The sequence below is a fragment of the Pinus tabuliformis genome, chromosome 6, assembly GCF_031772625.1.
Source record: "Pinus tabuliformis cultivar Carrire ecotype Pingquan chromosome 6, CPIR1, whole genome shotgun sequence".
In the NCBI taxonomy this organism is placed as follows: Eukaryota; Viridiplantae; Streptophyta; class Pinopsida; order Pinales; family Pinaceae; genus Pinus; species Pinus tabuliformis.
In genome coordinates, this window is record NC_142292.1 from 1167653459 (window position 1) to 1167667582 (window position 14124).

Consider the following 14124-nt stretch of genomic DNA (forward strand, 5'->3'; position numbering starts at 1 on the left):
CTTCTTGGATAATGAGCTGACGTTGACAGGAAGCGAACCACCACAAGAGGGCCTTGATGTGTGTAGAATTTCTTATATATTCACAAGCTCATGCAATTTACTAAAGCACATGACAAGAATCTACTTCTACTATCAACCGACAGGAGCCAATAGATTGATGAAAACAATATGTTTTCCTAGGGAAAGCCATTACTCAAAACCCCACCTATCTGTATTGCATTAAATTAGAAATATGAGTGAAGATACAAAGCTTGCTCTCACTAGAAAAATTCCGCACAATTATGCTCAACTCTCTGCCTCACAATCCCATTATTAGCCAACCCAATTTCCGCTGCCTTCCAAGCCCCTATTTCCTTTTGCAATTCCTAGGATGAATAGCCTATATTTAAAGGGAATTCATGCTCCAAAAATTGTGCATTCCAAACATAGGTCCTTCTCTGATTTCATGCATGATATTTACAACTCAGTAAATCATACAACTGATAGTACACTATCCCTACACTCTAGTCTCAACTCGGTCTTTCTCTGAACTAACATGCATGAGTTTCTCATGATGGAATCTTCAGTTAACTGGAGTAACACTTGTGGATGCACTAGTGCACCAACTAACTGTTAGCCTTCTATTAGTTCCACAAACAGTTAGAACTAATTTAACTAAACATAACTCAAAAAACTAAGCTAATCTAATTACAACTCAAATAAACTCATCTTGGACCCCTAAAATTTAGGGAGAACATATACATGACTACAAAAAGACTTCCAACTTGAAATATCTAAGATAATTAAGTTAATTCAACTTAATTAACTATTTACAAGTTGCTATGAGAATATAGTTCGATTTTAATTCAAGGACAAATTAAACTAGAATTTCTTGTTGCCATTTCCCAACAATATATTCGCTATCAACGACAAAAAATGGGTATCATGATTTGAGACAGAATGATGTTGATGTGGAACTAGTTCATGAATGATAGACATGGAATGAAGGCTTAAGAGTATCGTAGCAGATATCAACTGAATGACTTCTCTTGAACATATCGACGACATTGAATGGAGTTGGTAGCATTGACCCAAAACAAAAAGCGAAGGCTTTGATATGGTATGATGAACCAAAAGACAAGAAAATTTCCCAACCCAACAACCACAGAGATGAAGTGGAATAATTTCTTGTTCAAGAGTGACTCGCCACCATTAATAGTGGGGTAACTTGTTTCCCAATTTCCCTAACCATTTTTGGTCAGTACCTCTTTATTTTTTAAGAATCTTGATGAGGATAAAATATGCTTGATCTGTATGTTCATCCTTTGGATGAATCCCTCTGAGTATATTTAATGTACCTTGAGAAGAAGTGTTTTGGTCCCATCATGTTCGACGAGTCCATCATTTTTTTTTTATGTTTTTACGAGTCTAATGAAAGTCTAACTTGAGTCCTTTATCATGTTTAGAGAGTTTGAAAAAGAGGCGAAAAAAAAAATCTGAAGGTTCCATTTCATAAATAGTCTCTTGAGTCTGAAAGGTAGAAAACAATACTTAGGAGAACCTCTTAGTCATGTTCGACTAACGTATTCCTTCTTCGGAACTAGTCTATATCAGTCTGGAAAAGGGTTAAACATATATTGAGAAGACGCATTTTCATTTACTTTAACGATTTTGAAAAGAAAAGTGCTCGACAATACTTTCATGTTTTGGGAGTCTGAAAAGAGATGAAACAAGACTCCAAGGGGTTCCTTTTTCGTAAGTTTACAGAGCCCAAAAAAGTGATAAAAGTATACGCTTTGGTCAAAATGATTTGTTTCAATTCAGACATCATCAAATCCATTAAACAACTATCAACCTGCTCAAAACACCACCAAAGGATTAAAAATATCTTATGCATGATAAAATTGAGTCACATTTAGGTCAAAATATTAAAATATTAACAAAATAATTATAAAAATGGCCATAAATAATAATAAAAATATTCATTTTTATCATTTAACATTTTACCTATTGGCGAGTGAGTTTTGAGTGATTTTGCCTATGATCTTCTACAGTTGATTGAGAGCAATCCAGTGAACTATTTCAAGCATCATAACTTCCAAGTAGGATCTATAACCTTCCTCTTTCTTTTCATTAATCCATTTTGTTATTTCTGGCAAGTTTTTTTAGTTTTGGAGGGCCCTAAGGCTCTAATTTCTTGCCCTAGGTTCAATGCACCCCCAACAAGTCAAAAGGAGCACTAAATAGGAAATAAATGCCCTGAGGAGGGAATTGCAACTTTACTATATCCCCTTGGAGGGGTGCGATGAGTGCAATTACCAAATTATTTTTCCTATTTCTCTCAAGATTTCTCTAGTTTTTAGCATGAGGTTTGTCTGAATGATTCTTATTGTGATGTTTCAGGTTTCTACTGGAACAAAATCTCTATAATATGGCAAGAAAGAGAATACGAGAAAAAATATATGAATGGAACAAGTGATCCAACCACTATCCAGGAATTATGGAATTGTGGGGTACTGAAATTCTTATGGCTTCCTAGTATGAGGCAAGAGATGGAGTTGTTATAATATCTTGTGCGAGCATGGAATGTTCAGGCACATGCATTCAGATTTGGAGCACATATGCTTGATATACATGTGATAGATATATAATTTTTAACAGGCCTATCGAGGCAAGGTGGCCCCATCCCTTTATCTGGTTCGAGGAGGGGTGGACAGACAATCAAGGATTACATCAGTGCATATTGTAGACCGAGATCCCAACCGAACAAGGATGGAAAGATCGAGATCAAGGATGTGGTCTAATTGCCTCTAAGGATGATCATGTTTATGATTTCTAGATTGTCTAATAGTGCTATTCTACATTTGGCCAATAGGTCTCATATGTAGTGTTAGCGCTTGAGATTTCACCCTAGGCTGAGGAAGGTAAACCTTCAAGGCAACATCAAACCATTTCACCTCGTAGCTAGCCCTACGGGGTATGAGAAGGCTCTCTCCGGTCTATCTCGGCAAATTTTCAATGGGGCGAGATGACCAATCAAAGGTAACACTGATATTAGGCTAGTAAACTGATTAAAAGGTTGATTTGGGGGTTTTTGGGGTTTTTTGGTGGCAAATTGAGGATCTGCAATTTTAGGGTGCGGGGATTTGACACAGTTTCTGTAGGTGGGTCTTTGGGGCAAGGTAGGAGTTTGTGCTGATGCCTTTAGCTGAGATGGATGATCAAGGAAGAAAAAGAGAAGCTAAGAGGGCAAACAATGACTTTGAATCCTCTCTAGACAGTGGAAAACATAAACATTAAACAAATTTGAAAGTTGAGCATGGAAAGCATGAATTCAAACTTTATCACTTCATTTGTTTAATAAGCTGCAGTAAAGAAAGAGATGGAACACATAAACACACTTACAATTAGAATAAGAGAACACACCATCAACACAAAAGTCCACAAGAATCCCAATGATGTCTGCAAAACCCTGGTCTTCCTTTTCCTCAAATTGCAGAGATACAAGTAAAATATACAATAGGAGCTTCTCCCTCAAGAGTCCAACCATGAAAATGAGCAAGAGAAGGCATAATATAGATGATCTAACTCCTTTCCCCACCTCTAGGGGTCGAGCTCAGCTTCCTAGGAGCTGTTTCAACTAATTCTAAACTGAGCACTAGATAATAGGCAGTCAAAACAACTTGCCTCTAAAACTTAGGAAACCTATCCATGCATTAAATATTTACCATTTACATCAAAGAATCTTCTAGAAGTGTTCAAGGAGAGTAAAAGTATCTAAGTGCCATGAAAATTACACAAAAATCCATCATTTACATGCCTCAAAAGGTCAAAACAGGCAAATTTCCCTGACAGGTCGCGCACATCACTCTGACTGGTCGCGCACATTCACAGCTCTGTTTGAGGGCCTTCCCGGTGTCCAAATCAGGTGAAAGATAGCTCGTTGGAAAGGTCTGAGAGTCTACTTTCCAACCCCACTGAAATTTCTGAATTTGGAGTTGATTTGACCCCTCAAAATTTATTTCTCCCAAGACAGATTTCTGCAACTCAAAATAGGGGCAGAAAGTCAAAAATTGCATGTATTTTGAGCTTTTGGAAGCCCAAATCTCCATAAAATCTGAAACCCATCCATAGGCAAGTGTATTTTTGCATGAAAATTCCAAAAATGCAAAGTTTTCCCCGTTCTGAGTTTCCCCCATGTACGGTCGCGCGCGGGGTGAGACCAGTCAAATGGCTAAAACCTGTAAAATTCCCAAAAATGCCAAAAATGCTTCAAAACTCTCAAAATTTCTTGAGTTTGCTGCTAGGAGGATGCTAATGAGTATCATGGTGAGTGAGAGAGGCCTCAGCCAAGATACAGAGCGGGTTGGTCTTCTTCTTCCTCTTACGGGCCTCGGACAACCTCCTTTGGAACATCTTCATTTTCACCTTGCAAACATGCATCCTCACCCAATAGTGATTCTTCATGTTCCGTAGCAACCTCTTGTCCTCGTTTGCCTTCTCTAACAGCCTCTGCAAGTGTGCATTCACACGGATAAGCATGGATTCCCTCTCCTTGGGCAGCAAGTCACCGGGCCTCCTACGGTTGATGACTCGGTCACTTCGAATCCTCCACAGCTCATCCAACTCTTTCTCATCCTCAAGTTGCTTGTTGCGCTGCTCAAGATAGTTTATTGTCCATTGGGCCATGTCGAGCTTCTGCTGTAACAAGCGGTTTTCCGCCTCTCTCTGTCGGATGATCTCATGCAAATCTGAAGTGGGGGAGCGAGCATCAAGATCAATGATGTCAACCTGTGTGTCACCGGCTCTCTCCTCTTCTGTCATGGGCTGTTTGCCCTCCCGTACTGCTGATGGAGAACGCGAGGCCCCTTCCACCTGGTGTGGAGATAACACTCGCTGACCTATAGATGATGATGGCGAGACCCCTTCCACCTGCTGTGGAGAAAGTACTCATCGAGCTGCTGCAAACAAGGTCCTGTGACCTCTCTGGTAGGTGACCTGAGGTGAGGAAGCAACCTGTCTCGGAACAATGATCTCGGGCTGGTGAGATGGACCTCCCTCCTCATAAATGACCTCTGGCTCTGGGTGTGGCTGTGGTGGCACTGTAAAGAACTCATGAGAAATGAAGTCTGCCCATGGAATGCCCTGCTGACTCAACTGATGGGAAACAATGAGCTGGATGAGACCATGATGGCACAAACTCCTATACTGTTGAGCTGGGGACCGCCTCTGAAACACGGACACCATCCTCTGAATGTCTTGGAAGAAGAAAACCGGGATGTTCATCATCCTCACTCGGGTAAAGTGCATCAACAGGCGAATGTGATAAGAGAAGACCTGTGAAAATCTCCCCTCACATGTGAAGTAATGCATGATAAGCCGCATGATCGGAGCATACTCCCCCCAGAGGAATCTGAAAGGAAAGACCCCCGACAAGTGGCTCATGAATGCTGGCCTAACATATGGCTCAAAATAAACATAATCCAGCATTTTGCGCTTGGGCCACACTTCACCCACATCTGGTATCCCGGTAGCCTCTGAAATCACCTCCGGAGATAGCACAAAATTCACCCCTGCAAGAGTGACCTGCCCATCATGAAGGTGAAAAACAAATAAGCGGACCAACTCCCTGTGATGCTGGATCTGAGCAAGCCTCTCACAAAACTGCAAACATGACATGTATCGGAAACAATTCACTGCCAAAGGGCAGGCCTGTAATTCTGCTAAAGATGTGGGCTCTTCTCTCTTATGATGACCACCTTTGCCACCCCTACGAGGCCTCTGCTGTACCTCAACCTCTGTGGAAGAAGACCGGTCATCACCTTGCTCATAGGTTTCAGTGGTTGACATGGTGCTTTTGAGCAAAGTGGAGAAAATAGACAAAGTTAACTGCTGCCCTGTCTGCAAAAATGCTGAGAAGTATGCTCGATCAATTTAGCAAGCAAGAGGGCGATTTGAGAAAATTTGAAGTGGTTCTGTGAGTGACAGGCTGACTGGTCGCGCCCGTTGAGTTTTTGCACTGCGGAGGGGCGCCTGATAGGTCGCGCACTGCCCAACAGGTCGCGCACGCCCTCTGACAGGTCGCGCACCTGAAAATGGTTCAAATTTGCTGCCCTTTGCCTCCTTTTGCCTTCTTCGCCCTCTCACTCTTCTTTGAAAGCTCTTAGATGCACAATGAGGGTGTTTTAGAGGGAATTTGACTCTTTATAAGCCTAATTTGAAAAAATTTACTTACCAAACCCACTTTCTAATGTTTTATTTTGGCACTTTCTTTTAACACTGTTTTGAGTTTACTTTTGTCCTGAATTTGACTTTTTGAGTGCTTTAACTCCGTTCTTTTTGCAGGTAGACCATCTGATGGACTCTGGCGAGGAGACCAGGGTTATTGCCGGCATTGTGAAGAATTTTTGAAATTTCCTTATTTTTTACAAAATTGACATGACCTTGGCTTTAAAAACATGTTTTTTAAATCCAAGGTATAAATGAGCTGTACCTGATGAAAATATCAATGAAACATATTTACATACCTCCTTCCGGCTTGCTGGGGACCCATGGACCTCTGACTCATGATCTTGCAATGACATTTGACTGAAACCCTAGACCTAAGACTTTGGACTTCAAGACAAAACAAAACAAGCGTGACACAAGTTCATTAACTGATATGACCTGATCTAGCAAAGCCAAGAAGGGAACAAGGACCAGCTCCTCCATCAGTTTTATGGCATGCCTAATGGAATGCAAAACTGACATCGATGAGACACCTACTTATGCATATGCAAAGAGTTTTTTCTGATCACTGATGGAGGGCATCATGACCGACACTAACATTGGCTCCAATGGGGATGGTAGCTCCTTGGAGGTGCCAAGAACCTTAGACCTCTGGGAGAGCAGACCAGTGCCTTATTCATTGGGCAATGGAGTCAACTTGTACACACGTAACCAAACTTGAAATGACTATATTGGACTTGACTATGAGCTGAAATTTTCAAAGGACTTCGACACAAACTAACTAACTTTTGCAGAAAATAAACAATCTGAAAACTTCACACCAACTAATCACCATCCTTAGAATTATAGCCTTCACCGCGGGCCCCAAACTAAGGATGAAAGATCAGTTTCAAACTTGCTGCAGAAAGAAAATGACATGGTATTTACAATGAGGATGATTGGAGCAGAAATTTCTCAAGTATGATACCTTTTCAGAAGTCGGCCATTCACCGACCCACCGGGACATTCATCACCATTCATCTCTTTGAGAAGGAAAGCATTGGGACCACGATATGCAGCAATTTTATAAGGACCTTTCCACAAATTATCGAATTTACCGTGCTTCCCTTTGTCCTCATTGCGGGCATCCCATCTCAAAACGACATCTTCCAGCTGAAAGTTTTCCGACTTTGCCTTCTTGTCATAGATTTTCTTGATGCGCTCTTGCAGCCTCAAAGAATTTTGGAGAGCCTCTTCCCTTGTTTGCTGCAAGTGAATCATTTGATTGATTCGCCTTTGTATTGGATCCGGATCTTCACCCACCTCTTGAAGCAATCTCGCGACTGGTACACTAAGTGATGTTGGAAAAACTGCATCAATTCCATAAACGATTTCAAATGGCGACATGCCAATTGACTTCTTTTGACTTACCCGATCAGCCCACAGTGCATTTATCAATTTCTTATGCCAACTTTTCTTGTTAATTTCCAGCATCTTCTTGATAATGTTCACTAGTGACTTATTTGACGATTCGGCCAGCCCATTACCTTGCGGATGATAAGCCGTGGAGTGCCCCAAGCTGATGTTATACTTATAGCAAAAATCAACCATCTTCTTGGACTTAAATGCCACTGCATTATCTGTGATCAATTTGAATGGACAGCCAAAACGTGACAAGATATTATTCTCAAGAAAAGAAATGATTACCGAATCCGTGGCCTGCCGAGTGGGAATTGCCTCTATCCACTTTGTGAAGTAATCGGTGGCAATTAAGATCCATCGATGCTGCCCGGATGATGCTGGGTGGATTTCACCAATAAAGTCTAAGCCCCACTGCTGAAAGGGTGCGCTGATTTCCACTAGTTTGAGAGGCAATGGCTGCAACCTTTGCTTCCCTTGGAATATTTGGCATTCATGGCAGCTTTTCACTGCTTTGTACACATCAGAAAATAGAGAAGGCCAATAGAAACCAGCCCGCAAGATCTTATTGGCTGTAGTTTTCCAAAACAAATGACCTCCACAGTCGCCTTTATGAAAATCTTCTACTGTTGCCTTTGCTTCCTCTTCAACCCAACAATTCAGCAAGATGCCACCGGGATCTTTCCAATAAAGTGCAGATTTCATAATACAAAACTTAGCAGCCTTTAGCTTCAATGTTCTTGCTTTGTTTCTTGACATTTCAGGAGGTGCGGATACATTTTGCAGCACATAAATTATATCAGCATACCAAGGAGAAGTAATAAAAATATCTGATACCTGAACCGCTGAATTTTCTTCATCACCATCGGATAAGGCAGCAATCAAGTTGATGTCAAGGACATGAAGGTTTGTTTCAGCCATCAATTTTGCGAGACCTTGGCCTTTAATCAGCTTGGTAGGCTTGATTTCAACATCATATTCCAAAAGAGCGGCAATCCACTTGCCCCTCCTACCTTCCGGCTCCGTTTGTACCAAAACATCTTTTACGGCGGCACTAGGAACATATGCCAATACATGAGAGTTGAGTATGTATACCCGAAAATCTTTCAAAGCTTTAATCAGTGCTAACGCTTGCTTCTCAATGATATTATAATTCAGTGCCCCGTCTCTTATGATTCGGCTGAAAAATGCAATTCGCCTCTCAACTCCTTCTCTCTTTTGCATCAATACGGCTGCCAATGTATGCTCAGAAGCGAAAGAAAACAAAATGAAATCCTGAGTATAATCGGGGCTGATCAAGGTTGGGGTTGAAGACAAGATTACCTTGATTAAATTGAAAGATTTGACCGCCTCCTCGGTCCATTTGATCTCGCTGTCCTTCCGAAGCATATTGGTTATCTCTCTAAGGTGCTCTGCAAGGTTAGGAATGAAGCGGCGCAGAAAATTTAATTTTCCATTAAAAGATTGTATTTCCTTCTTGTTTCGGGGCTGCTCTAGCTGCTGAATTGCTTCCACCTGTGCAGGATCAATTCGAATACCATCTTTGGAAATGATATGTCCCAGCAACTTGCCTTCACTCATGGCAAAAAGACTCTTTTTCGGATTCAAGGAAATGCCATATTTTCTGCATTTTTGGAACACTTTAGTCAAATGAAACAAATGCTCTTCATCTGATTTGGAAAACACGGTTAGATCATCAAGATAAACAACTAAGAATATATCCTTTTCATTGGCAAAGGCCATGTCCATTACCCGCTGAAATGTAGCACCGGCATTCTTCAACCCAAATGGCATTTTGGCATAGTGAAATGTTCCCCAAGGTGTAGTGAAGGCTGTCTTATCACGATCATCTTCGTGCACTAAAATCTGATTGTAGCCGGAGTATCCACCTAGCAATGACATCCTTGAAGCGCCCACTACCCGCTGCAATATGTGGTCCATTTTGGGCAGCTGATAGTTGTCCTTGAGAGATACTTTGTTCAAATTTCTGAAGTCTATGCACAAGCGTATTTCACCGGTCTTCTTTCTCACAGGCACTAGATTGGAGATCCAATCAGAAAAGCGAATAGGGACTATAATTCCAGACTTGTAGAGCCTATTGACTTCCTTCTCGATCAAAGGCAGCAACTTAGGATTAATTCTCCGCAACTTTTGTCGAAAAGGCTTTTGATTTGGCTTTATGGGAATAGTGTGTTGAATAATGCTTGTATCATAGGTCCTTAAATCTGAATAATCCCAAGCAAACACATTAGAAAACGATGACAATAATCTAATGTATTGATTCTTTACCTTGAGCAGCAATGCTTTTGATAACTTCACCATCTTTGGATTCTCGGCTGTCCCAAGATTCACATCTTCCACACCTTCGTCTGTTGGCATCAAAGTTGGCTTGCGGGCCACATCATCTTGATCAAAAAGTTCCTCTAAAGGAATTAACCCTTTAGGAATATAATTGTCTTTCAGCTGCAAAACATCCATTTGATTCACTCCTTCAGGCTCCAGATCTATTGAGATTTCTTCAAATTTTCCTTCTCCATGTAAGAAGTCTTTGATCTCTTCGTCATCTTGGAAGACTTGCCAACACCTTTGATTATCCGGGATTGTAGGACGATGCTTCACATAGATTTCGAACTTGTTGCTTGAATTCATTGGTATTTTCAAATTACTTGCTGCCTTTGCCAATGCATCTGCAACACCATTTTGAATCCGGGGCACACACGTCAAAGTATGTTCAGAAAATCTTTTCAGGATATCTAAAACAACATTTCTATAAGCTCTCATGCGAGGGTGCTTGGCCTGAAATTCACCTTTGACTTGTTTGATAACTAGTTCGGAGTCACCATATACTGCTATTTTCTTTGCCTTTAACTTCAGAAGGATTTTCAAACCAGCAATAAGAGCTTCATATTCTGCCTCATTATTCGAGCAATCAAATGCTAATTTATAAGAACATACTCGTACCTTGCTTGGAACTCGATCTTGGGCTGAGAATGGACTTCGAATCCACACACCGATACCAGCACCATCGCTACCCACTGCACCATCAAAATCCATAGTCCAAAGACCCTCTTCATCATCTTCTAGGTGCTGAAAATCTGATGTTGTTGCAGTCATGATTTGCTACCCATTTGTTTCAGCGATTGACCTTATGACAGCAGTCCTTTCTTCACTTTCCGTTCTCAATACTTCTCTGAAATTTTCTGCAATGCCTGGGATATCTTCTACCTGAACTAGCTGACTATCTATCTCATTGAAATTTTCCGCAAACAAAACAAAAGATTCTAAATCTGTCTGTACATAATTTACAGGATGATTTACTGGCTTTTCCTTGCTAGTAATCATATACTTCATCTTTTGCTCTCGATACACTTTCCTCATTTGTCCAAACACCGGAATAGTAGCATATGAAAAATCCAGCTGAAGAGTACCTTTAAGCTTGGATCCCCATGACCTTGAGAGGAGCATGCCAAATCGTGGAGGAATGTCCGCCACTACCACATCCATCAATAGATTCTTTGCGGGAATTTGATCCAGACTAACAACCAAATCTTTAATTAAACTGATGCATCTAACCCGGCTGGAATCAAATGAATATAGATCATGGTACTTTCGAGTAATATCAAGCCCCAACTTCTCCATAATTGCCTTGGGCATTAAATTATGTGACGCTCCCGAATCGAACATAGCATTATGAAGCACATAATCATGTATTCTCAAGCTGATATAGAATGGAGGAACCTCACTCTCGGGGGACTCACCATTTAGAGCTGGCCCAAAGATCAATTCCGGCTGGTCATCCTCTACGTCACCGCATCTAACATTGGGTCAATGTTGAACATTTTGGAAATTTGTGCTCGATATGTACTGTTCTTCATGACTTCTGTCAATGGAATGTTCAATTTCAATTTTGTAACTTCATTCTCAATGCTGAATGCTTGACTCTTTTCACCTTCCTTTGCCGGATTGTCTCGTTTTTCTGCTCTATCTTTGGGTACATTTGATGGCTGATCCATCTTGTTTGCTGGAACTGTTTGAGTTGATGAAGGATCCATGACTTCTTTACCTTTTCTCTGTGGAACAGCAACACCATTCTTTGCCAAGTTTTCCGCCCTCTTTTGAATCGGATTTATGGGAATTGTCTGGTTTCTCAATTGCCTTTGTTGGCCTTGCTGAGCTGATAAAGCGTGTAAGTAACCTCTTTGATACTCTTCAGACTCATCTTGAAGTACAACATCATTAGATAAAATGTAATGCTCATCTTGAGGTGTATATGCATTACCTATCAGCTCTTCTTCCTCCATGATGTATGTGGGCAGATCATCGGGAGTGAAGAAGTGATTTTCTTCACCCACACCTTCACCCTCATCCTCTGATTCTTGAGTGACATAATTTTGCTGAAATGGAGGTTGGATTGGCTGCTGTACGGCCGCCTCTTGCGCTCGTGTTTCCCGCTGTTTGATTCTATATTGGGGCTGCTGTTGTTGACCTCTGAAATTTGGGTTTTGAACTTGTGGTTCCGGTTTGCCAAGACTAAGATTTTGGAGTGCCTTTTTCACCTCCTCAACTATACGAAGAACCTGAGAAGTGGATGCTGCCTCTTCTTTGATTGTGACCTTCTTCTCCGCCTTCATTCTTGCCCTTTTGTCATTCAAATTAGCCTCCACGCTGACTGCAATTTTCTGCATTTCCTCCAAGGTAGGAGGATCTCGGTCCCGCAGTGAGTAGGCCATCTCCAGATCGAAACCATCCGGGAACTTAAGCAATGCGGACTTTCTTGATGGTTTCAAATCATCGGGTATAGCGTTATACACTGAATTAAATCTGATTATATAGTCTTGAACCGACTCACCCGGATTTCGCTTGAGGTTGTTGTACTCGGCATTGATTTGCAGTGGGTCTTTTCTTATTTCCCATCGGTCCAAGAATTGATTCTCGAGTGCTTCCATGATGGTGATGCTGTTAGCTGCCAACCCTCTGAACCATTTTCTTACTTCTCCAGCAAATGTTTGCACGAACAACCGCATGGTAACATCTTCTTCATCTAACTCATATAGATCAAAGAAAGTGGACATTTTATCGATATGTTGTTGTGCTGTAATACTTTGTGGAGTGCCATCAAACATGGGAATTTTACTTTGGTAATCAGCAGGCATATCATGAAGATTAGCAGGCAATACAAGTGGGGCAAACCGGGCTGCCATTTTTCTAGGTAAGGTAGATCTTGGAGTAGCAGGCGGGGTAGGTGTGGCAGTATGAGGAGTAAGAGGAGGAGAAGCAGTGTGTGAAACCGAAGGCGAAACAACTGTAGATGGGGGATGAGTAACTATGGGAGTGATAGCAATATAAGGGGGATTTGCCTGTTCATGCGCCGTGATAGAAGATCCAATATGACCAGAGATATTTTCAAGGAAATCAGCAAGAGTTGTAGCTTGTACATGTGTCTGGAGATTCCTCAAAATGAAATTTTCAACTAATTTATTATGCCTCTCGAATTCAATAGCAGCTGCAAAATCAGGATTAGGAACTAGAGTAGCAAGTGCACTTTCAGATTTAGCTTTGAACAACGACAACTCAAAACTTTCGTCGAAATCAAGATCTTCAAGATACTCAAAAATAGCTGGGCATGAATGAGATTTCAGTACGCGGCTAGAATTAGAAGCCAGTTTGGAAATCAAGGAACGAAAAACCAATCAACCTATAAAACTCTCAACTCAATCACCCGAAAGTTCAGAATTTATAAATGCACTGGGTTAAAAGCACATATTGCCATGTTACCTTCACTAGCTCACGGAGGTCGACCGAAGGAGCGTTTATCTACTTACGCTGATGTAAAACAAAAGCGTTTTCGAAGGCTACCTGGCGTACCTTCAGACTCCGTCTAAGCTTATGAATTAAACACGCCAATAAGCAAACAACCAATTTGTTCTCCCCAGTATGGTCGCCACTATGTTAGCGCTTGAGATTTCACCCTAGGCTGAGGAAGGTAAACCTTCAAGGCAACATCAAACCATTTCACCTCGTAGCTAGCCCTACGGGGTATGAGAAGGCTCTCTCCGGTCTATCTCGGCAAATTTTCAATGGGGCGAGATGACCAATCAAAGGTAACACTGATATTAGGCTAGTAAACTGATTAAAATGTTGATTTGGGGGTTTTTGGGGTTTTTTGGTGGCAAATTGAGGATCTGCAATTTTAGGGTGCGGGGATTTGACACAGTTTCTGCAGGTGGGTCTTTGGGGCAAGGTAGGAGTTTGTGCTGATGCCTTTAGCTGAGATGGATGATCAAGGAAGAAAAAGAGAAGCTAAGAGGGCAAACAATGACTTTGAATCCTCTCTAGACAGTGGAAAACATAAACATTAAACAAATTTGAAAGCTGAGCATGGCAAGCATGAATTCAAACTTTATCACTTCATTTGTTTAATAAGCTGCAGTAAAGAAAGAGATGGAACACATAAACACACTTACAATTAGAATAAGAGAACACACCATCAACACAAAAGTCCACAAGAATCCCAATGAT